This window comes from Felis catus, chromosome B4 (assembly GCF_018350175.1).
Source record: "Felis catus isolate Fca126 chromosome B4, F.catus_Fca126_mat1.0, whole genome shotgun sequence".
Classification (NCBI taxonomy): domain Eukaryota; kingdom Metazoa; phylum Chordata; class Mammalia; order Carnivora; family Felidae; genus Felis; species Felis catus.
The window spans coordinates 46,030,415-46,056,462 of record NC_058374.1 but is presented as its reverse complement, the minus strand read 5'-3'; the positions used below and the strand labels follow the sequence as shown (position 1 = coordinate 46,056,462).

Genomic DNA, 26,048 nt, shown 5'->3' with positions numbered 1-26,048 from the left:
ATGGACCTATCTCTGAACTCGGTCACTATCTCAAGCTCACAAGGAAACGCATGGGAAGTGTGGCTTTGCTGTGCTCCGTAGAAGAGAATTTTAAGAGAGATCCTTGATTTTTTTAAAACACTTTTTTTTTTTAAACATAGGCAGTCCTTCCTTATTTAAAGAAATTAGGAGCTAAAAGTTGGCAAAAAGAGGAAAATTAAAATCTCCCCAAACTCCACTCCCTAGAGATAACCACCATTATTGAATTGAGGCACAGTTTATTAGAAATGTTTGCTCTTGGGGCGCCTGGGTGGCTCAGTCAGTTGAGTGTCCAACTTCAGCTTGGGTCATGGTCTCTGGGTTCCTGAGTTCGAGCCCCACATGGGGCTCTGGGCTGACAGCTTAGAGCCTGGAGCCTGCTTCAGATTCTGTGTCTCCTTCTCTCTCTGCCCCTCCCCACTTGTACTCTGTCTCTCTGTCTCTGTCTCTCAAAAATAAATAAACATTAAAAAAACTAAAAAAAAAAAAGTTTGCTTGTCTTGGGGAACACACGCAGAACAAGTTACTCGCAATCTAAGGTTTTACTGTACTTCAGTTTTCATTTCCTGGCATCTCGAGTCTAGGCGGGTTTGTGACCGCTTCTACCCACAGGGTACAGTAGAGGTGATGCTATGTGATTTCCAAGATGGTCGTAAAAGGCCGTGCAATGTCTGCCTTGTGTGTCGCAATGCTTGCTCTTGGAGCCCTGAGTTGGCTCTTGGAGGTCTTACTGCTCTAACTAGTCTGCCAAGCTGTGAGGAAGCCCCAGCTATGTGGAGAGGTCGCTTGTAGGTGCGCTGTCATCGATGACAACTGAGTCACCAAAGCAGACGCCAGACAGGGGCGGGAAGAAGCCTTCAGATGTTTCCACCTCTGGCCATTTGAGTTGCATTCTGCCAATCAATTCTCACAGCTGGAGCTCCAGACGTCAATGATCAGAGACCAGTCGCCCTCTGGTCCCTGCCTTCAGCCTTGGCCAAATCCTTGACCCAGAATCTGTGATTTCCATCAGAAGGATGTGGTTTGATGCCACTGACCTTGGGGTGGTTCAGTGTACATTACAGATAACTGGAACACCCAGAAAGTCATTCAGTGCCCGCTCTCAGAGAAAACCACCATTACCAGGGTCTTGTGTAGTCTATCAGGGGTATTTTATTAATATAAAATCACATATTTTTCCTTCAGATGTATTTTCAGTACAAGGGGTTGCATACCCTGCACGTTGCCTTGCACTTGGATTTTGTCATTTAACGACCTATCTTGAAGAGTCTTCAATTATATACAGAGAGCTTCTTCAGTCCTTTTTATAGAAGTGTACTATTTTATTTTATTTTTCAAATGAGAAGGAATTTGTATTTCTATTTTTTTTTCAATGTATTTATTCAGCTTTATTGTATCAGAATTACAAACCTGCTGATCGGACAAGTCTATACGTTATGCTGTGCTCACCACAAGTGTAGCTACTATCTGTCACCCTGAACACTATTACAATACCACTGAGTACATTCCCTACCTTATGCCTTCGATCCCCGTGACTTACTCATTCCATGACTGGAAGCCTGTGTCTCCCAGTCTCCTTCACCCACTTTGCCCATCTCCCCTGCCCGGTTGGCAACCACCAGCTGTTTTCTGTATTTATGGGCCTGTTTCCACTTTGTTTGTTTGGTTTGTTTGTTTGTTTGTTTATTTATTTATTTATTTATTTTTGAGACAGAGAGAGACAAAGCATGAACGGGGGAGGGTCAGAGAGAGGGAGACACAGAATCTGAAACAGGCTCCAGGCTCTGAGCTGTCAGCACAGAGCCTGACGCGGGGCTCGAACTCACAGACCACGAGATCATGACCTGGGCCGAAGTCAGCCGCTTAACCGACTGAGCCACCCAGGCGCCCCTGTTTGGTTTTTTTAGACTCCCCATACAAATGAAATCAGATGGCATCTTTCTTTATAATACTTTATGAATAAATATTCCATAATTTAAATAACTATCCCTATTTTGGTGGACATTTAGATTGTTTTCCAGCCCTTTAATTTTGTAACCGGGTAGCAACTGCTGGGGTGGCGTTTGTAATTGTGACATTGACACATTGCTCTCCTTGGGGGTTATTCTGGTTTTCTTTCTTTCTTTCTTTTCTTTTTATTAAAAAAATTTTTTTTAAAGTAGGTTCCATGCCCGACATGGGGCTAGAACTCACGACCCTGAGATTAACCGACTGAACCAGCCAGGTGCCCCCTAATTTTCTTTCTTAGTGGAAATGCCAGAGTATGGGTTTCCTGAGAAATATAATGTGCTGTCCAATTTTGTTATAAATATCTGCCAAACAAATTGATAGGAATGACATTACTACAACATAAATTATTTTATCATTTATTTTATTAGAGTAAAGTTGAACATCTTTTCATAGGATTAAGAGCCATCTGTATTCTTTTTTTATGGTGAATGCTCTGTTAATATCCCATGACCATTTTCCTTCTAGGCTATGATTTTTTTTCTTTTTTAATTATTATTATTATTTAATTTAAATATTAGTTAACATACAATGCAATATTGGTTTCAGGAGTAGAATTCAGTGATTCATTCCTTACATACAACATCTTTGTGCTCAACACAAGTGCCCGCCTTAGTACCCATCACCCCTCTAGCTCATCTCCCACTGTCTTCCCTCCATCAACCCTCAGTTTGTTCTCTATCGTGAAGAGTGCCTTGCAGTTTGTTTCCCTCTCTTCTCTTTTTTCCCACCCTTCCTCTGTGTTCATCTGTTTTGTTTCTTAAATTCTACCTATGAGGGGGCGCTTGGGTGGCTCAGCCAGTTGGGCATCCGACTTCAGCTCAGGTCATGATCTCACAGTCCGTGAGTTTGAGCCCTGTGTCGGGCTCTGTGCTGGCAGCTCAGAGCCTGGAGCCTGCTTTGGATTCTGTGTCTCCCTCTCTCTCTGCCCCTCCCCTGCTCACACTCTGTCTCTCTCTGTCTCAAAAATAAATTAAAAAAAATAAAAAAAATTCTACCTATGAGTAAAATCATATGGTATTTGTCTTTCTCTAATGGACTTATTTCACTTAGCATGATAACCCTAGTTCCATCCACATCATTGCAAATGGCAAGATTTCATTCTTTTTGGTGGCTGAGTAATATTCCAGTGTGTGTGTGTGTAGTGTGTGTGTGTGTCTGTGTGTAGTGTGTGTGTGTGTGTGTGTGTGTGTGTGTGTGTGTGTGTGTCATCTTCTTTATCCATTCATCAGTTGATGGACATTTGGGCTCTTTCCATAGTTTGGCTCTTGTTAATGCTGCTATACACATTGGAGTACATGAGCCCTTTTGAATCAGTATTTTGCTATCCTTTGGATAAACACCTAATAGTGCAATTGCTGGATTGTAAGGTAGTTCTATTTTTAGTTTTTTGAGAAACCTCTATACTGTTCTCCAGAGTGGCTGCACCCACCAACAGTGTGGGAGGGTTCCCCTTTCCCTGCATCCTCACCAACAGCTTCTGTTTCTTGTGGTGTTAGTTTTAAACATTCTGACAGGTGTGAGGTGATATCTCATTGTGGTTTTGATTTGTATTTCCCTAATGATGAGTGATGTTGAGCGTCTTTTCATGTGTCTGTTAGCCATGTGGATGTTTCTTTAGAAAAGTTCTATTCATGTCCTCTGCCCATTTCTTAGCTGGATTGTTTGTTTTTTGGGTGTTGAGTTTGATAAGTTCTTTATGGATTTTATATACTAACCCTTTATCGGATATGTCATTTGCAAATACCTTCTCCCATTCTGTAGGCTGCCTTCTGGTTTTGTTGATTGTTTCCTTTGCTGTGCAGAAGCTTTTTGTCTTGATGAAGTCTCAATAGTTCATGGGCTATTGTCTTTTTACTTTTTTTATTAAAATTTTTTTTAATGTTTATTAAAAAAAATAGAAAAAGAGAGAGACAGTGGGAGAGGGGCAGAAAGAGAGGGAGACACAGAATCTGAAACAGGCTCCAGGCTCTGAGCTGTCAGCACAGAGCCCAGTGTGGGTCTTGAACCCATGAACTGTGAGATTATGACCTGAGCCAAAGTCAGACATTTAGCCGACTGAGCCACCTAGGTGCCCTTTTTACTTTTTATTTGGTGAGCTCTGCATATAGTAAAGATATTAACCCTTTGGCTATGATGCAAACTTAAAATATCTGGGTTTTTTTTCCTTTTGATATCTTTTTTGGGGGCATAAATTTTTTAAAAATTTTAAACGTGGTCAAATTGCTCAGTCTTTTCCTTCAAGGTTTCTGAGTTTTTTGGCATTCTCAGCATGTCAGTTAGGATGGCAAGTATCATACAACTGTAAGAAACAGTCTATACAAAGTCTATACATAGTAGCTCAAGTAAATTGGATTTTTTCTGCCTCTTAGTGAAAACTCTAGAGATAGGTGGTTGTTAGCATTGATTCAGTGGTTCAACCACGTCAGGGTCAATGTCCCTTATTCTCCTCTCTTAGCCTTTCCCTTCTGGTCCTAAGATGATTTCTTTAGGACTAGGCTTCGAAAGGGGATGGGGGTGTCAGTATGTCCATTTTTATTGGGCAAGCTAAGAAGTTGTTCCAGGAAACTTTCACTTGAGTTTCATTGACCAAGTCACATCGCCACCATAGCTGCAAAGGCTGCAAATGTGGAAAGCGACCCTGCCATCAGGACCCATTTCTGGGGGTTGGAGTCTACTGCTCCCCTGAACAGAACTGGGGTTTTATTTAGCAGGGAAGAAACGGGGAAGTGGGTATTGACTATAACGGACCGAAAGCTTAGCATCTGGCACACGCAACAGGGTTTCTTCCACTACAAGATTATAAAAATAATTTCCTCATGTTTTCTTCTAACACTTCTAAGACTTATTTTTTTCTCCACATTTCAACCTTTCACTTGATTTTGTTTTTATTTTATTATGAATTCTGGAATGCATATATAATTTTTTTCCCGAGGTGACAACCTAGTTGTTGTAACACTTTTTGTTGAAGCATTCATCTGATCTTCACTGATTTAAAATTCTACCTTTATGGCATCCAAAATTCCCGTATGAATTTGAGTCGACTTCCTGATTTTCTATTCTTCAGTTGCACTGCTGTATTCATGAACTAGCGCCATACTGTCTTAATTAGCTAAAATTTGGCAAAATAGGCTTCTTTCACTATTCTCCCCCCAGAATTGTCCTGACAAGTAAAAAAAAATTTTTTTTTAATTTTATTTCTTTCGAGAAAGAGACAGCATGAGCAGGGGAGGGGCAGAGACAGAAGGAGAGAGAGAATCCCAAGCAGGCTCCACACTGCCAGGGCAGAGCCTGACGCAGGGCTCAAACTCACGAACCGTGAGATCATGACCTGAGCCGAAACCAAGGGTGAGACGCTTAACCGACTGAACCACCTAGGCACCTCCTGATAATTCTTACATGTTTATTCTGTGAATAAACTTTAGAATCACTTTGTCTACTTAAAAAAAAAATTCTGTTCATATTTTATAAGGATGGCATACATTTTAGATTAATTTAGAAAGAATTAACACCTTTGTGATGTTGAGTCTTCCTGTATAAGAATAGATATGATTTTTTCATTTAAGATTTTTTTTGGGGATTCCCTCAGTAACATTTTACAATTTCTTGCATATGTTTTTAGAGTTACTCTTATGTGTTTTATCGTTTATTCTCATTATCAATGGGATCGTTTGTTTCATTATAAATTCTAAGCAGACGTTGTTTACATACATGAAGACTTTTGATTTTTCAGTATTAGTTTTGTACCCAGAAAACTTCAATTTCTTATTATTTGTAATAATTTTTAGTGGACTGTTGTGGGTTCTCCAGGTAAATATCATAGTATCACCAAATGTTGCCCTTTTCTTCTTGTTGCTTAAGTCTATTTACGGAATAATATTACATAGAAATAGAAATGGTGGGGGCGCCTGGGTGGTTAAGTGTCCGACTCTTGGTTTTTGGCTCAGGTCATGATCTCACAGCTTCGTAAGGTGGAGCCCCATGTTTGGCTCTGTGCTGGCAATGCAGAGCCTGCTTTTGGGGCTCTTTCCCTCTCTCTCTGAGCGCCCCCCCCCCACTCGTGCTGTCTCTCTCAAAATAAATAAATAAACTTAAAAAAAGAAAAGAAAGAAATGGAAATGGTGATAGTTGACAGCCTTTTCTTATTCATGAATTAAGCAGAGAACGTACATAAATATATATATTCCTTGATGTATGTCTGTGCGTATGCATATGTAACGGTCTCGAGGAAGAATCCATATATCATTATAAGGGTTTTTGACGGATGCCTTTTTAGAAACCGTATTTTGAAAAATAGAATTAGGATATAAGCTCCTGAATTTTAGATTTATTCACCAGATGGGATATATTCAAGCAGTACAGAAGAGAGGTTAGTGAAGAAAAGATATCTTCTTCAGACAGTAGTGTTTATTAAGCTTACGAGGGTCAGGGGAATGTTTTCAGGATGGAATGTGTTGCAGTAAAACCCATTTTTATTTACTGGCAAATGGGATTCATTTCTGCGTTGCCCAGATACTTAATTGTCAGACTGAATCACTGCTCATAACTGAAGGTTAAATTCAACCTGATATCTTTTGAAATGACCCCACGTTCTTCCATATATGTGAGGTGCTCAGATCCTCCTGGAAAGAAAACATTTTTTATAAAAGAATGTTCACCCAAAGGATACAAAAATCTTAACTCAAAGGGATACATGTATGGGGTGCCTGGGTAGCTCAGTTGGTTAAGTGACTCTTCATTTCCACTCAGGTCATGATCTCACAGTTCGTGAGGTTGGGTCGCGTGTCAGTCTGAGTGCTCACAGCCTGGAGCTTGCTTGGGATTCTCTCCCTCTCTCTCTGCCTCTCCCCCACCCCGACACTCATTCTCTCACTCTCTCTTTCAAAATAAATAAATAAACTTAAAAACAACAACCACAAATCCCCAAAATGAAACCAAAACAAAACAAAAAGCAAACAACCCCCCCCAAAACCACAAAGGGATACATGTACCCTGTGGTTTATAGTAGCATTATCTATGCTAAATTATGGAAATTATAAATAGTCAAATTATGGAAACAGTCCATATGTCCATCAGTGTTAGAGAAAGACAAATACCATGTGATTTCACTCATATGTGGAATTTAAGAAACCAAACAAACGTAGGAAAGGAAGAAGAGAGAGGGAAGCAACCGAGTAACGGATTTTTAACTGTAGAGAACAGACTGATGGTTACGGGAGGGGTGTGGGTGGGCGGAGGGTTGAAATAGGTGATGGGGATTAAGGAGGGCACTTGTGATGAGCACCTGGTGATGTATGAAAGTGTTGAATAACTAAATTGTACACCTGAAACTAGTATTACACTGTATGTTAAGTAACTGGAATTTAAATAAAAACTTAAAGAAAAAGAAAGTAATGTTTCCATTCTTGTTTGCGTTTTTGTTGGCATCCTTACCTTAAAATCTGTAGAACCTTTGTAAAGCTTCCTTTTTTTTTTTTAATTTTTTTTTTCAACGTTTATTTATTTTTGGGACAGAGAGAGACAGAGCATGAACGGGGGAGGGGCAGAGAGAGAGGGAGACACAGAATCGGAAACAGGCTCCAGGCTCTGAGCCATTAGCCCAGAGCCTGACGCGGGGCTCGAACTCCCGAACCGCGAGATCGTGACCTGGCTGAAGTCGGACGCTTAACCGACTGCACCACCCAGGCGCCCCTAAAGCTTCCTTTTTGATATGAAAACTAATAAAACTTAAAAAAAATTTTAACGTTTATTTATTTTTGAGAGACAGAGAGAGAGAGACAGAGCACAAGCAAGGGAGGGGCAGCGAAAGAGAGAGGCACACAATCTGAAGCAGGCTCTAGGCTCCAAGCTGTCAGCACAGAGCCCGATGCGGAGCTCGAACTCACGAGCTATGAGATCATGACCTGAGCTGAAGTCGGACGCTCAACTGACTGAGCCACCCAGGTGCCCCAGAACTTTCGATGTGGAATTAATGAAGGAGAAGAATGTAGAGAATGTAAAGGAAAAAAAAATGTTTTGGCATCTGGGGAAAGGCACGATAATGCTGTCTGAAGACTTGGGCCTCTGGATGATGGTTTCACGTTTGCAAAATCAATGTGCACTGTTATTACTCTACTATTCACAAAGAGGCTGAGTTCATGCTAAACCCCCCCGGTTGTGCTTTGCCACTTGGGATGCTGACATAGGTTTTTATGTTATTTGCTACTTCCTGGAGTGAGCTTTTAATGGGCTTGAAACAAACAGCTGCAGCAAAGAATGAAGAATGAACCACTTTGAGTGAAATGTGCACAGGTGTCAAAGATGGGAAAGGTGCACCCAAGGGAGTTAGTGTTGATAAGGATCACACATGCTTTACTGTCACTCAAGCTCTCCAGGGAGTTCAAAGGATGTTACCAGACCGTCTGATTACCTCTCCCAGCAACTCTGGGCCATAGGTAGTGAGTAGAAAGGAAGCTCTCATCTGTGGTAGTTAAATGCTGGACGTAGAACAATGAGAGCCCTGTTCTTCTAGCATTCCCCAGATACTGTACAATGGAAATCCCAGTCTCCTCTGAATTCCCTCTCCAGGTGAGGTGACACCGGCCACGACTCCTCTTGCCCTCCCCTCAGTGGAGTCAGCTTTGGTTTCCCTCTTGTGTTAGAGAAAGTGAATCCCACACTCTTTTTCATCACAATGGACAAGACTGGCTTTGTGGATTCAGCCATCTCTCCAGTGCCTCTCTTGATGAAGGGTGAAAAGTGATAAGTTAGAAACTGGACCCACTGAGCTGGCTTGGCTACTAATCAATGACCCCAGGCCAACAAGTCTTATCAACTTTCATTAGATCGATTCTAATCCTGAATGGGATAATTCTTCCTGAGCTATGGTCCTTCCCCTATCTCTAGATGCAAAGAAACATTGAAAAGTAAACTGCAGGTGTCTGGGTAGGAGATTTGGGGAGGAATGTGTCACTGATAGATACAGGTTTTGGTGACTGTTAATAGTGACATCTATTATACAGTCTTAAAGCTACCTGAGGTAGCTCAGGTTCCTTATTTTTGTAAAAGTGAAGTGAGCAAAAAGGGAAAGGAAGGGGAGAAATTCCCAGGAATTTAGTTTTTGAAGAAGAGAGATGCACTTAGTAGTTTCCTGCTAATTACAGTTGTAATTATTATAGTTGTATCAGAGAGTGCCCCACATCTTGAGATGAGGATTTTTATTTATTTTTTATTTTTTATATTTTTTCAACATTTATTTATTTTTTTGGGAGAGAGAGAGAGACTGAGCATGAACGGGGGAGGGGCAGAGAGAGAGGGAGACACCGAATCGGAAACAGGCTCCAGGCTCCGAGCCATCAGCCCAGAGCCTGACGCGGGGCTCGAACTCACGGACCGCGAGATCGTGACCTGGCTGAAGTCGGACGCTTAACCGACTGCGCCACCCAGGCGCCCCGAGATGAGGATTTTTAGTGCGGCTGCCCAGATCATGCCTTTGAATCTAGAGCTTCTGAGAGTGAGTAGTTCACTCCACAGAAGGGATACAAAGTCCCTCTCAGGGCTTTTTATCCATTTGTTTTAAAATGAGTGTAAAATATAGTTCCTTTGGACATTGCAACTTATTCCCACTTACTTAGATGGTGTTGGGTATGAAAGAGAAAGGATGGAAGGGATAAGGAAGGGATAAGGAAGAGAAAGAAGAAGTTCTAGAAACAGCAGAATCACCGAAGTATAATGCAATCTGGAGTCCTCTTGTGGGGGGTGGGGGAATCAATAACACATATATTTTTGGAGTCAGCAAAAATTTAAATATGGTACATTTAGTAAGCCAAGGAATTGTAACAGCAGTAAAGCTTCTATACAAAAAATAAATTTTAAATAAATTTTAAAAAGTCATTCAGCCAACACAATAATGAAGAAGAAGAAGAAGAAAGCTGGAAGACTGACATTACCTGACTTCAAGACTTACTATAAAGCTACAGTAATCAAGAGAGTGTGATATTGGCAAGAGAATAGACAAATAGGTCAATGGAACAGAATAGAGAGCCCCCAAACAGATCCACATAATATAGCTGACTGATCTTTACAAAGGAGCAGTGGCAATTAATGGGGCAAAGATAATCTTTTCAACAAACAGTGCTGGAACGACTGGACATCCACATCCAAAAAAATTGCATATAAACAAAGACCTTACATGCTTCACAAAAGTTAACTCAAACACACCTAATTGTGAAATGCAGAACTATAAAACTTCAAGAAGACAGCACAGGAAAAAGCCTAATGCAGGAGGACCTTGGGTTCGGTGATGACCTTTTAGATACAACACCATGAAAACAAGAATTGAGAAGCTGGACTTCTTAAAATGAAAACATTTTGCTCTGAAATAATCCTAAAGTTTATATGGAACCACAAAAGACCCCAAATAGCCAAATAAATCTTGAAAAAGAACAAAAACTGGTCATCACAGCCCCAGGTATCAAAGTACACTACAAAGCTGTAGTAATCTAAATAATATGGTGCTGGCACAAAAATGGACACATAGATCAATGGAACAGAATAGAGAGCCCAGAAACAAACCCACGATACTATGGTCAATTAATCTGTGACAATGGAGTCAAGAAGATACAATGGTGAAAAGACAGCCTCTTCAACAAATGGTGTTGGGAAAACTGGGTAGCTACATGCAAAAGAATAAAACTGAACCACTTGCTCATACCATGCCCCAAAATAAAGTCAAGTGGATTAAAGGCCTAAAGGTGAGACTTGAAACCATAAAAATCCCAGAAGAGAATATAGGCAGTAATTTCTCTGACATCAGCTGTAGCAACATTTTTCTAGATATGCATCCTGAGGGAAGGGAAAACAAAAGCAAAAATAAACTATTGGGACCACATCAAAATGAAAAGCTTCTGCACAGCAAAGGAAACAGTCAACGAACTAAAAGGCAACCAATGGAATGGGAGAAGATAATTGCAAATGACATGTCAGATAAAGGGTTAGTATCCAAAATCTATAAAGAACTTACCAAACTCAAGGCCCCAAAAGCAAATAATCCAGTGAAGAAATGGGCAGCAGACACGAATAAACACTTTTCCAAAGAAGACATTCAGATGGCTAATACACGGATGAAAAGATACTCTACATCATTCATCATCGGGGAAATACAAATCAAAACCACAATAAGATACCATCTAACACCAGTCAGAATGGATAAAATGAACAACTCAGGAAACAGCAGATGTCGGTGAGGATGTGGAGAAACGGGAACCCTCTTGTACTGTTGGTGGGAATGCAAACTGGTGCAGCCGCTCTGGAAAACAGTGTAAAGCTTCCTCAAAAAATTAAAAATAGAACTACCCTATGACCCAGCAATTGCTCTACTTGGAATTTATCCAAAGGTTACAAAAATGCCTATTTGAAGGGGCACATGCACCCCAGTGTTTATAGCAGTGCTATACAATGGAATACTGCTTGGTGATTAAAAAGAATGACATCTTGCCATTTGCAACAACATGGATGGAACTGGAGGGTATTATGCTAAGCAAAATAAGTCAGGCAGAGAAAGACAGATATCATATGATTTTACTCATGTGTGGAATTTGAGAAACTTAACAGACAGAACATAGGGGAAGGGAAGAAAAAATAAGATAGAAACAGACAAACTATAAGAGGCTCTTAAATACAGAGAACAAACTGAGGGTTGATGGGAGGGGGTAGTAAGGGGAGTGGGTTAAATGGGTGATGGGCATTAAGAAGGGCACTTTTCGGGATGAGCACTGGGTGTCATATTTAAGAAATGAGTCACTGGGTTCTACTCCTGAAGCCAAGACTACAGTGTATGTTAACTAGCTTGAGAATAAAAATAATAATTATTAAAAAATAAAATAAATATATTAAAACAAGAAACGAAAATGTCTTTCAGGACTTAAAATAGTAATTTCAGGAAATTTTATTCATATCACCAATATGTATGACATGAATTATTTACTTATTAAACGGTGTTTTGAATTCTAAAAATATTGAAAATAGGATGTTTGGGGATTTTGCTGAACCTTCTAGTTTTGGGTTTCACTAGGGTTACAGAGAATCAAGTAGAAATCTTACAGATATGCATCAGGGAAGAGAGTAAGAATATTCTCTTGAATTAGTTTCCTATTTACCTAGAGAATATATGTTTCCTTTTTAGAAGAAAGAAGCATCTTCTGTGATCTACTTCCTAGATTCCCCCTCTGTTCAGATTTATATTTAGGCTAAGGTGAGAATAGGCTGGCTACCCCGAGAGCTAAGCTTTAATTGGTGATTTGTATAAAGGAGCAAAGCCCTTGCATAACTATCAGAAGACGAAGAAGCTATTGTACAAAACTCCATAGGGACTGTGTTTTAGATACAGCTCATTCTGACATTTTTTTATTGCCTAGGGAGTGTCTCAGCTGAGACACGCCTTGGGCTGAATAACTGTAGTTGGGGCTAGGAATGTTGGCTCATTGACAAGGGTTGAGCTTGGCAGAGGCTGGAGGTCAAGCCACCCCCCACAAAAAGACTGATTGTAAGGAGTCAGACTCCAGAAGCAAGAGGAGGAGAAAGGTGGACTCCAAAAGAAGAGTCTAGTACTCTAGTACTATGAGTACTACTCATAGTAAAACCAATATGTCAGTTTCAGAGATGGGGCCTGGCCATAGTACAGATGTTTCTTCTTCAGAACTGAAAAGATTGTTGCCACCTGAGCTGGGTTCTGTCATGGCATTTGCACCTGTTACTCTACATGTTTCTAAGGGGAAGAAGGATTTAGTTTATGACTGGGGAAAATAAGATGGCTGTGGGGATATAGAGTCTACCTCTCTAGTAGGACTGACTTTAGTCATTGCTAAACCAGTCAGTCTAATGGCCAACTTGACTGGGCGGGGGTGGGGGGGGGCACAATCCGGAGGAGGTCAAAATGTCTTAGAATGCATTGTCAGCTCTTTGCCTTTTCTTAAGTACCACATTGGTGAAACTTGCCAGTGGAAAGCCCAAGGGACTCTTAGATGGATCAAGGAATGATAAAAGTGCCCTTTAAAAGCAGTGGGTTTACATTTGATCTCTTCAATCTATTGAATATTTACTAATTCATTAAGAGAAGGTCTTGGGTCTGATGGAATCTCTTTACTTCAGCTTCCCATGTCCTCACACTACTGATTGTTCCCTTCGTCCAACCAGACATGACTGCCTTGGAAACAGGACCTCAGCGGTCATCCTGTGGTGATGTGGAAACGCCTAAACTTTTTGGGAGCCCCACCCAGCTTTCCCTTGAGGCACTCCCTCCTTCCCAGCTCTTTCCATCTGATGTGAGTTCTCTCCTATTGCTCACAGATACCAGCTTGCCATTCTCATTCTGGACTTGGTGATTTGGATGATCAGATTAGCCTTTCTGTACCAGTCCATTCCCCCTGAGCTCCCACTGGGACAACCAGGTCTTGATCCCTCTTCCCTGAGAATACTTTTTTTTTTTTTTTATGTTTATTTATTTTTGAGACAGAGAGAGACAGAGCATGAACGGGGGAGGGGCAGAGAGAGAGAGGGAGACACAGAATTGGAAGCAGGCTCCAGGCTCTGAGCCATCAGCCCAGAGACCGACGCGGGGCTCAAACTCACAGACTGTGAGATCGTGACCTGAGCCGAAGTCGGACGCTTAACCGACTGAGCCACCCAGGTGCCCCTGAGAATATTTCTAGGTGAGTCAGTCACGGTTCTGCCTTCCTGGAGCTTAAGAAATCTGGGGTGGGATGGAGAGCAGCAGAGAAATACATAAATAAGTTAGATGTTAGAATCCAAACAATCATAATTGGCAACCAGTGTATTCATAGAAATAAGTTGTCAAGCAGTCAATCAATCACTATTTATCAGAGCTGATTTTGGGCTAACAGTTTGGAATTTAGTTTCTAGGCATGTTCAAAAAAGATAGTCTTCTCTTTTTCTGGCGGATGCACTTTTATGCAGTATCCAATATAGTGGAAGGACCTCTAAGAAAAAAATGGAACGATAGGTTTTTGTGAGGTAATACACACCTTATCCTGGTATCAGACTCTCGTGATGAATGCCTTAGCTATGTCAGATGCTCCCAAGTCACTCCATTATTTTCCCCTCTGCTACAGTATTGAGCATAGGGGAGCTAGGCAAGGAGGGTTCACAAAGCATCACTGTGCTTTATTTAGTTGTGAAACAGACGAACAGAACTCCTGTTTCTGAGTAGAAAAGTCTGATTCTGTCTTTGGATGCTATCTGTCTGACGCTGAATTTTGAGCTCCCAAGATGTGATGTCAAGTGTTAGATGGCATTGGAATGAACTGCATGATACTTAGATGGACCAAGGAGTGACAGAGATGTCCTGTCAAAGCCGTAGGTTTTCATTTGATTAATTCAAGCTAATGGGTTTTTTAATGAAGTTGTGAAGAGAAGGTCTGAGGTTCCATGAGATCTTTGGTTGGGTAGGAGCAACTAAGATTTGTAAAAAGAAAAGATCATTTAGAGGATATAAAAAGGACTGACCAAAGGCAATTCGAACTCTATTTGGGAACAAATAAAATTTGTTTTAAACCCTTGATTGATACTTGCCCCTCATGGTGTGCTTCAGAATCTGGTTGATTTATCGCATAAGTAAATGTGTACCTCATTGAGATTTTATATTGAGGGCACTGTTTCCCATCATACCTCTCTGTACTCCTGAAAGATTGGTAATCCTAGAATATAGAACAAAACTCTTTATTCTACAAACAAACAACAAAAAATGTTTAAATTCCTGCTACTTTTCAAATGCCATAGTACCAAGTATTATTTCCTTTAGTCATTGCACAACAGCTAAAGGAATTAGATAGTACCACTATTTTACAGGGAGGTAAATGGCCAACACAAACCCCAAAAAGGAGAGGTGGTAGGACCATTCAGGGTGAGATTGTGGGCTGCGGGTGAGGAAAGGGGCACAATAGGTTCTAAAGACCAAACTTACCTATTTATACATTTGTATATAAACCTGAAAGCTGAGTATTTCCATGATTATAAGTGCTGCCCACTATAAACTTACATTCCATCTCAGGTACAAATTTTCCAGGATTATGAAAAGCAACAATAAATTATTTTGCCAGTTTTCAAGATGTGACGCTTTGGGCTATTTAGTAATACCTCCAAGGGCCTGAATAAGTGTTATTACTATTTGCTGGATTTGGGAGTTTCAATGTCTATTTGATGAGTGACATTGTAGCATAATTTCCATTTTTGTATTGTCCTATATGGTTTTAGTATCAAGGTTGTGTTGGTCTTTCGAGTTAGGAAAGGGGTGCTTCTTTTTTTACTTTATGGACAATTTTATATAAGATTGGATATTACGTTCCTTGAAAGTTTGGTAGAATTCTCCCATAAGATTTAGTGCTTGTCTCCCTTATGCTGGGCTGCACCACTCTCAGTTCCTTAAAAACTCCAGAGTTTTTCATCCTTGAGTGCCTTTGCACATACTGTTTCCCTGACCTCCCCACTCACCCTGCATAGGCTTTTCCCAAATGTCACATCCTCTGAAGTCCTTCACTGATAATATGTCAGTCCTTCACTGATATCAGTCCTTCACTGATAACTCAGGCAAGTTTTCTCTATTCTTTGTTTTTCTCCATCTCAGCATCATGAGGATTTTCTTGATAATAATGATCATGATTTATAGCTGGCTTAGTGACTTGTTGGCTTATTTGTTTTATGAATATGAGTGACTCACCCAACACTTAGCTCAGTGCTTGGCATGCAGTGAGAACTTAATGCGTATCTATTAAACACATGGCTGATCATCCCCTAGTCACTTAATTATACTCAAAGCTGGAGAGTTGACACAATTCAGTGTTCTCAAGTTTCTCTTCTAGTTGAAGAGTCTATTCTTTTTTTAAAAAATTTACATTTTATCTTTCCTAGTGCAAACTCAGGAAGTTTAGTATGCTTAAGTTATCTTAAATTATTTTTAAGATAAATTAGAGGGAATTGGGGAAAATGGCTGTAATACTTCATCTTGTCCTCCCTTTGACTTCTTTGACTCTTTAGGTTCTATTGTCAGCAAACTAATGCCTATTTCCAAAGGCTCGCATTTTATCTCCAGTAATACTTCTGTGCCTTGAAGTCTACTTTGTTTAACATTAATATAGCCATGTCAGCGTTCTTATGCTTGCTGTTTGCATGGCATATTTTTCTATCCATTTCATTTTTACCTTATCTGTATCTTTATATTTATATTTTATAGATAGCATATACTTGGATATTGCTTTTTATCCATTCTGACAATCTCTGTTATGTATCTGGGGTGTTTAGTCCTTTTACATTTAATGTAATTATTAATTTGATTGCATTTACGTTTATGTTTTCTTCTTTGTTTTCTACTGTTCCCATATGTTCCCCCCCCCCCCCCCCACGCCGTTACTCCTGGTTTCTTTGGGTTAATTGAATATTTTTCATAATTCCATTTTAATTTATCTGCTAGCCTTTTGACATTTTTAATAGTGATTGCTTAAACATTATAACATATATTCCTAACTTTTCAGAGTCTTAGAGCTAATATTGTATTACTTCATGTAAAATGTAAGAACCTAGTAACCACTTAGGCTCACTTACCACTTCCTACTGTCATTTATGTCCTTGTTGTGATATGTATTACATTTCTGTATGTTATTACCCCCCACCAAACTACAATGCTATAACTTTTGTCCTAATCTAATTTTACTTAAGTTTATGTGATTTTAATCACTAGTCTATCTAGCAGTTTCTGGGACAAGAGTGAAAACCACGGCTTAGTTTATAGCCTTAGTGAATTCCTTGTTTCTGAAACTGCCCGTGTGTATTTATAAATCGCTGAGAAGCCTACAGGAAGCCACTTTATTGGAACACCCAATTGCAGCCTTTCACCTAATAAACTAGGTTTATTCATCCTCTTTTTAAGCCAGAATTGCAGTGAACATCCAAACCTCCTTCTTCTCACACAAACCAGTTCCTTGTATTTCTTCATGCAAAATCAGATATTTATGGCATGCATTTTGTTGTAAAACTTTGGTATCAAGCTGCCCATAAAATTAATCTTTTTTGTGTTTTTGCATTTCCTTCTGAGACAGTATTCTTATGCCTTTTCTGATTTTGGGGTCTGTTTTTCCTAAGACTTAAATTCTTAAGACATGGTACTTTTCATGTCTGAATGTGTGAACACTTTCCTTTCTTCTTCTTTTTGCCTTCATATTTACCCTGATTATTGGTAGCTTTTGAGGACTGTTTTTTTATTCTTCCTCTGATTCCTTGCTGAGGTATTTTCCTCACTCTGTGCTAAAGCCAGTGAACCATACAGAAGCATGCTAGCTATGTCTCTGCGTAGCTCTGTGACTTTGGGTCAATCAGGCAATTCCTTTGAGCTCCAATTTACTTGAAATGATTTAAGACTTCTTCTAGTTCTAATATTCTGCATTCCTGACTTGAGCTGCCCTAGCAATATTATCACTTGTTCAAACGCACAGGTGCATGCACACACACACACACACACACACACACAGACACACACCTGAAAGTACCTGCAAACACATACATGTAGCTGTCCTCTATCATTATCCTCTGATACTTCTGCTTTTGGTCATCCTCACTCTTAATGTTTATTTATTTTTGAGAGAGAGAGAGAGGGAGAGAGAGGGAGGGAGAGGGTGAGAGAGCGCCAGAGTGTGAGTAGGGGAAGGGCAGAGAAAGAGAGGGAGACACAGAATCTAAAGCACGCTCTAGGCTCTGAGCTGTCAGCAGAGAGACCGATGCGGGGCTCAAACTCATGGACCGCAAGATCATGACATGAGCTGAAGTTGGACGTTTAACCGACCATGCGACCCAGGCGCCCCTCATCCTCACTCTTAGAAGCTGCTGCTGGATACCTCCTGATTTTCAGCCCATATCTGGCTGCCTGGTCCTTGCCTTGCAAATACCCTCCATGTTTATATTCTTGAATCCGGCTTCTACTCATTTCAGCTAACTGGGAATCTGCACAACTCTGCTCCCGGCCTTGTACTCTGCCTCTGCCTGCTGAGTTCACCAGAGTTTTCCTCCTTAGTCTGTCTCTTCACCAGACCCTCTCCTTTGATGTGGCCTCACCTGGGCTGGTGGACTGCCATTCTGCCATGACCCTGGCCCTTCTTATTATATGAATGAACTGGACTGCATTCTTGTGGGTGACAGCATTTCAGAGAAAAGGCCATGGAACAAGTAGGAAAAATTTATGAAGTCAGTAAAGAAGAGAGGTGGAGCTCACCCAAAGTGAAATTGTAACTTAGGAGAAGTTTATTTTCAGTATCCTTCCATCTCTATGTCAGGTACAAATTCTTCTCTTTGGCACCCCACATTTCAAGATACCCAGGGCTCTCCCTGCTGCCTTAGGACACACCAGTGGCACCCTCCCCTGGTTCTCAGGAATCCAAATTCCAGATCACTGCCAGCTTCAGCCCTTCTCTCTAGCCAGAGTTATTTGTCCTGTGTCTACTCCATCAGAGCCCTGTCCTATAATAGCCAAATGAAGAAACATTGGTATCAAAGCTCACAGTGGTTTGAAGAGTTTCCTTTCCTTGATAACATGAAGAAAAGAAGAAGAAGAAGAAGGAGAAGGAGGAAGGAAGGAAGGAAGGAAGGAAGGAAGGAAGGAAGGAAGGAAGGAGAAAGAAAAAGAAAGAAAGAAAAAGAAAGAAAGAAAAAGAAAGAAATCAGAAAACCTTGTTTTGAAATCCAGTTCTCTTCCTATCTGTGTGAACTTAACCAAATAACTTACCCTCTCTTGAGTCTCAGTTTCCACCTTAAAATGGGAGAGAAAGTATTTTTTCATGGTGTTATAAAAATTTATAGCTAGAGTGTATGCAGGGACTCCTTGTCAGTGCTGTGTAAGAATAAAGATTTTTATGCAAGATTCAAAAATGCTTCTCAGACTCACCATATACATCACAAATCGGGACAGAGGTCATTTCACTTGACAAAGGACAGATCTAGACAGCCCCTAAGTTCCTTCTTTAAATTTTTTTCCCCTTGAATAATGAAGGAGGGGAAAAGGACAAAATATGAAGACAGAAGCTAGGTAAGATTTAGTAAGCAGAAAATAAGATTATTGGACAGGGGATTCCCTATCCACCCTTGCATTCACTTTCCGAAGAAAGGACCCACCCAACTGAATAATAATGTAAACTATTGAACGTCTGTAATGTGCCAGGCACTTTATATACATTATCTCTACTTTTCAAAGAAACCCTTCAGAATGGTAGAGAAGGAAATGGCTACTCAAAGAACATGAGTTTCCTTTTATTTTACTTATTTTATTTTACTTTTTAAAGTTTATTTATTTTTATTAAAATTTTTTTAATGTTTAATTATTTTTGAGACAGAGAGGGAGACAGACAGAGAGTGACTGGGAGAGGGGCAGAGAGAGAGGAAGACTCAGAATCCGAAGCGGGCTTCAGACTCTGAGCTGTCAGCACTGAGCCCGACGTGCGCTCGAACTCACAAGCCACGAGATCATGACCTGAGCCAAAGTCAGATGCTTAACCAACTGAGCCACCCAGGCACCCCAAAGTTATTTATTTTTGAGAGAGAGAGTGAGAGAGAGCACACACAAGCACGGGAGAGGCAGAGAGAGAGAGAGAATCCCAAGCAGGCGCCATGCCGTAAGGGCGGAGCCTAACATGGGGCTCTAACCCACGAACTGTGGGATCATGACTTGAGCCAAAACCAAGAGCTGGCTGCTAAACCAACTGAGCCACCCAGGGGCCCCTATTTTATTTTTATTTTATTTGTAACCTCCCATCACTGGTGGGAGGTAGAGCTAGGTTCCAACCCCAGTTCTGTCTGATACCAAAGCCTGTGCTCTTTTCACCAGACCACCCTGTTTCACTTCTCTGAGGAAGCTTACTGATCCATCTCAGAAGCCACACACGACCTGGGGCGCCTGGATCTTCTTCAAAATACGTTCAGGAAACAAAAAGCAGGCATGTTTCAAAATAATTGGGGGTTGACTGGCCCGACGGCCCTTGGGCTAGACCTGTTCCAACCGCACCGTGGCCCGGGCAGCCTCCCAGACCTGGGAGCCTCTGTGGGGCACCCGGTAGGGAATGTTCTCCGGCAAGCCTGAGCCCATCCGAAGGTTGGCACCCAAAACTATAACGTGAGGAAGGCTGAAGGAGTAGCTACATCACGACACTGTGCAATTATTTCACTTTGGTGTAATTCCCACTGGACCGCTGGTTAAGCCACACTACATGTCTGAAACTGAAGAAGGCTTTGCAGGTAAGTGTAGACCAGCACTGGGAGCTTCTTCATGGCAAATGTCTCAAGCCGAATGGGTCAGCCATGTCGAATTTGACTCTGAGTCCACACCTTTCACGGAAAAGAATTCAGTGAGGGGTCATGGGCAGCTCTCCCTTGCATGTGGCCATGTGCCATGCCATCCCTGGCACTGAGGCAATGTCTGAAGATAGCCATGGTGGCGAGTGCTGGGAGCACAGGGAGAGAATGAGGCATCCACTAGCAAGGGAACTTCATCGGGGTGTCTAGAACCCTGATTACACCTAAGCAGGTTAAACCAAAACCAAGATTTCTCTTGCAACCGAAAAGTCTTTGGTTTGGGAATAAACTCATCTTTGGGGGAATCAGTACTGGGAGCTTGTAAGGGAAAGGGAGAGGGAAAGGGAAAGCGAAAGGGAAGGGATGGGAAGGGACAGGAAGGAAAGGAAAGGAAAGGGCTTCAAACCAAATTGCTCAAAGCAGATTTTGAATTCCTTGGAGAATTTGCATTTATCTACTGATTTCACTAAGCAGGTCTAAGCTGATGCAAATGGCATGTGCAGGTTTTACTAGGAGGAAGGAGCTGGGGGAGGGGAACGGCTTCCAGACCTCTAATCTAGGAGCAGACTCCTCCTTTGGGAGGCTGGCAGAGGAAGGCTGTTCCGACTTCCCAGGTGGTGTCGCAAGGTAATCTACCCCATTCTGGTCAAGGTCTTGGCTAAGGGCCATATGTGTCTTGAGGAGGTAAAGTGACAATTCAGTGGATTAGAAACAAAAGGCCAACATCCTTTAGCAGTGGCCATTGGGTGACTTTCCCACTTGGAATTCTACGGAATCAGAATTACAGACATTGGCAGTGTGTATGAGTTGTGGGGAGGGTTTGTCAAGGCGTGAAAGGGGAAAGGGAACTAACAAGTATGAACTAAGATTGTTACACATTTTCTTTACTGGATCGCTTCAGTGGTGCTTTGAGGAACAAAATTCTTTAAGAAACTGAGGCCCAAATCTTCAGTGAATTGCTTGAGATAGTGTTAAGTGGGCCTAGGACCCAGTATGGCTGCTGTCCCCCCCGGCGTTGGGTGCCAAGATTCATCTCTGGAAACAGAAGATTCTCGAGCTGCTCAGGTGCACCTTTCCGTTTCCTGACAGAAAAGCAGGAGGTCCGGCAGTGAGCAGGATGGTCGGGACCTCCCGGTTTCCCTGAGCGGCCAGACTTCTAGGGCTTTGTGATGCGGCCCCCTCAGGTTCAAGGACTCTCCTCAAAAGTACTGTTCTAATTTCCCAGTTTCCAAACGGAACCCAAATCACATTGTTTTGTGCACATGGGAGCTGAGCCACGACTTCCTTAACAAGAGGGAGAGAAACAAAATCAAGGAAACTCACAAACCAATTTTAAACGGAATGAAATCCACACGTTTCCTACAGCAATTGAACTGAACAAAACCAGATGAAAATATTCCCCGTAAATCTGAAGCGAGGCAGTATTTCCCTTGGGTTGAGTCCATGGCCACAAGTAAATACCATGGAGTGCTCAGGTGCTCCACTAGGCTGAGAATTTGGTCCCTGCAGACGCTGGGCTGGGGGCTCTGGCTCCGACCGCCGTGGGACGTGGGAGGGCTCAGATAGCCCCTCACCTGGCAGGTCCTCTGACCCCTCACCTGTGAAGTGATGGGGTTGCACCCGCTCTCTGGTGTCTGAGCCAAAACAGAACAAGACATGGGGCACCTGGGTGGCTCAGTCGGTTGAGCGTCCGACTTCAGCTCAGGTCATGATCTCACAGCTCCTGAGTTCGAGCCCCGCGTCGGGCTCTGTGCTGACAGCTCAGAGCCTGGAGCCTGTTTCAGATTCTGTGTCTCCCTCTCTCTGTGCCCCTAACCCACTCACATTCTGTCTCTGTCTCTCTCAAAAATAAATAAACCTTAAAAAAAAATAAAAAAAAACAGAATAAGACAGAAACAGTGGAAACTTCTCAGAAGGTAGTATTTTGGAGAATTCTGATGTGTAGAGCTGATCAGAGCAGGGCTTCTCTGGGTAAAGCAGCGGTTGTTGGCTCATGGGATCCAGAGCAAAGCATAAAAGTAATAGCAGGTGGGGTGCCTGGGTGGCTCAGTCGCTTAAGGATCTGACGTCAGCTCAGGTCACCGTCCCACGGCTCGTGAGTTTGAACCCTTCACCGGGCTCTCTGCTGTCAGCATGGAGCCCACTTCAGATCCTCTGTCCTTCTCTCCCTGCCCCTCCCCTGCTTGTGCTCTCTCTCTCAAAAATAAATAAACAACAAAAAAATATCAGCAGGTAACTTTACTGTGCCAAACACACTTCTGAGCCCTTTCTCTGTAAAAGCTGATCTACTCCTCACAACCATCCTCCTGAGGTAGTGCTATTATCAGCATCATCCCAGTTTTACATTTGAGGCAACTGCGACAGAGAGAGGGTGAGTAAGTTGCCTGAGGTCACACAGCTGGAGAAAGGGAGTGGGGATGGGACCTGGCATACGGACTTTGCACCTGTTTAACCACTCAGCTCTGTTGCTCTCTCACACGCTGGTTGGGCCACCAGCCTGTGCAAGGGGTACAAAACCAAAATCAGAATGGAATAAATCAGAACCTTGGTACCAGTGAACTCAGGTCTCTCCATCTAGGACTCCCGACGTGACTGGCAGAATGAAAGGTGGATACCAAAGCCCAAGCAGACAGACTCCTCCGGTGGACAAACCAATGTCCTTGCTAGTGTCGCCCTATCTCTGATGCCAGTCTTGCTCCTGACACAGCAGGTCACACCCGGATCTTGCAGGCGGCTCCCCCCAGCCTGAGGCCCACCACCTAAAAATGTTGCTTTGCCTAGAGTTGTAATCGGCTGCACCCTGAGACCAGACGGTGCAGTGTGCAACGCTGTTTACTAGGAATGGGCGATTTATTTTATTATGTAGTTTAAAAATCGTTTAATATGCCTCCCCAAAGGCCGCCTACTTCAGGCATTCGGCAAAGGAAAGGGAAAAAGGGAATATGAACTGCAGAACAGTGAAAAGTGTGTTGCCAACATGACAGACAGAAGAAACAATTTTAAAACACATTTTGAAGATGGTTTCCTTACAGCAGACATGTAATATATCTCTGTCTTTTATGTGTGAGTGACTAACGCTACCCAGTTATGAATGGAAAGATAACCGTCTTTTAAGATGGTTATAGATAAAGTGGAAATGGGAGAATATGTTCCGTGCATATCATAGATGTCTTATTTTGTACATAAAAAAGTTGCTGTTTCTCCCAGTTTGTAGCTTGCCTTTGCATTTCCTTAATGGGATCTTTTGAAGAACAAATTTTAATTTTGATGAAGTTCAATTTGTCAGAAAAACATTCCCCCCCCCGCCAGGGGGCACCTGGGTGGCTCAGTCAGTTAAGCGTCCAATTTCGGTTCAGGTCATGAACTTGGGGTCTGTGAGTTTGAGCCCTGCTGTGCTGACAGCTCAGAGCCTGGATCCTGCTTCCGATTCTGTGTCTCCCTCTCTCTCTGCCCCTCCCCTGCTTGCGCTCTCTCTCTCTCTCTCTCAAAAAATAAACATTAAAAAAGTTTTTTTCTTTTATGGGTTGTGTGTCTGGCATCATATGTAAGAAGTCATTGTCTAACCAAAGGTCACAAAGATTTTCTGACTTCACACCCTCATTCACTGATTCAGATATACATATGCCAGGTGCCATGCAAGGGGCTGGTCGTATAAAGGCGCATGAAACACTCCCCTCCCCTCTGAGAGCCTGAGTGGGGGACAGAGGCGCATGAACCCTCCGTTGTAGGCGACATTTAGTTGCTTTTACGGAAGCACTTGCAGCTGTAACACCGAGGAGAGAGTGCATAGTGCTACCAGAGTCATCAGAGGAAGCCAAGGTCAACTCAGGGGGTCTGATATGGGCTCTCATGATCAAGACTCTGGGTTTTTTGTTTTTTTAATTTTATTATTATTATTTTTTTAGAGGGAGAGAGTGCTAGCCGGGGAGAGGAGCAGAAGGAGAGAGAGACAGAACCTCAGACAAGCTCCACACTCAGCACAGAGCCCTATGTGGGGCTCGATCCCACAACCCTGGGATCATGATCTGAGCCTAAAACAAGAGTCAGTCATTCAACTGACTGAGCCACCCAAGTGCTCCAAGACTGAGTCATTTTTTTTTGTTTGTTTATTTTGAGAGTGAGCGAGCATGTGTGTGAGCAAGGGAGGGGCAGAGAGAGAGGGAGAGATAGAGGATCCCAAGCAGGCTCCTCACTGTCAGTGCGGAATCTCATCCAGGGCTCGAATTCACGAGCCGGGAGATCATAACCTGAGCCAAAATCTAGAGCTGGATGCTTCACCGACTGAGCCCCCCACGTTCCCCGAGCTCAACTAGTTCTTAATTTAAAAAAAGAATGAATCTTTAAGTGCGACAGTGAGGACAGTGCCCCAAGACCGTTGGCTTATCATGTCAACGTTTTGGGCAGTTTGGATGGAACATCTGCTCATGTATCCTATTGTCTTTTGAAACGAGAAATTCATCATCAGCTTTCTATCTGCTTACAGTGATCATGATTGGTGTTTCTAGAAGCTGAAAGAGAGACAGTGATGCCAGGAATTCCCATTCCCTACCATAAGGACGGCGACCGTGAGGCATCCGGTTAGGGCCACCTGTATTAGAGTCCAGTACCTGAATAGCTGTCCCTTTATTTGGTCAAGAGGCTTTTGATCATGGTGTGCATTCTTGTCGCTGCCCTACATGGAGAAGAAGCCAACTTCTTGCAGAGCAGACTGGCCCTGGGGACTTTCCTAGGAAGGAACTGGCCAAGGAATGCACCAAAGAGATTCCCCATTAGGGTCAGAATCTCGGGGCTGAAAGGGAGAGAAGAACTGGCATTTTGCTACTCAAAGTGGGTGGGGGGCTTGGTGAAAGTAGTGCCAAATTTCAAGCCTCACTCAGAGGGAGAACAAGCCGATCTTCTGCCCGAATTCCCAAGATGTTGATATTACTGGCAGGATCTGCTTTTTACCAAGATCCCTGGTGATTCACGAACACTTCTCAGGTTTGGGAAGCACTGATCTAATCCAGTGCTTCTGGAGTCCCCTGCCAATACCCTGGCTACGTGGTCATCTGGGCTCTGCTTCATAACTCCAGGGCCAGACAGCCAAAGTCAGGGAGTAGATGAGAATGATCCTTTTACTTCTCTTTTTAGGTTAGGCTGGTTGGGCAGATAAGTGGACATAATTGAGTAAATAGTTGTGCTCTAATTTGCAAGGGCAGGTCAGCCATTAGAGCTACCCTTTAAAATAGCTCATCTTTATGGCAAACAGACTGCTTCAAAGATTTGGAGGGAGGGAGAAGAGGACTTGAAATGTGGTTCTTTGTCCATTGAGCCTCGTTCCACAGTATATTTAGTATTAGGAAAAATATAGCATCAGTGTGTGTGAATACTGTGAATGCAAATTCCTTGTTATCGATTCCGTGTACTTACTATTCAGATGGCCACACACTTCTTTATACCAAAACGAACAAACCGATGCTAGCAGTGGCTCCCAGACTTTAGCGGGCATCAGAATCATCTGGAAAGCTTGTTAGAAAAATTGCTAAGCCCTCCCCTCTCCCGCCAAAGTTTTTGCTTCAGTTTAGGGGACAGGAACTGATAATTTGCATTTCTAGCAATCCCCAGGTGATGCAAATGCTGAGTTATAAAAATAGTAGCGCCCAGATGTATTATTAGCACGTCAGGAAATCTATAGACATTCATGAGTGGATACTGTGCTCTGA

The 26,048-nt window shown here is 42.3% G+C and overlaps 1 long non-coding RNA gene across 2 annotated transcripts in view; it reads left to right on the top strand.

Moving 5' to 3' along the window:
* Positions 1-26,048, top strand: part of LOC123386533 — a 67,192-nt gene that overhangs the window by 36,705 nt on the left and 4,439 nt on the right. The window lies entirely within an intron of this gene.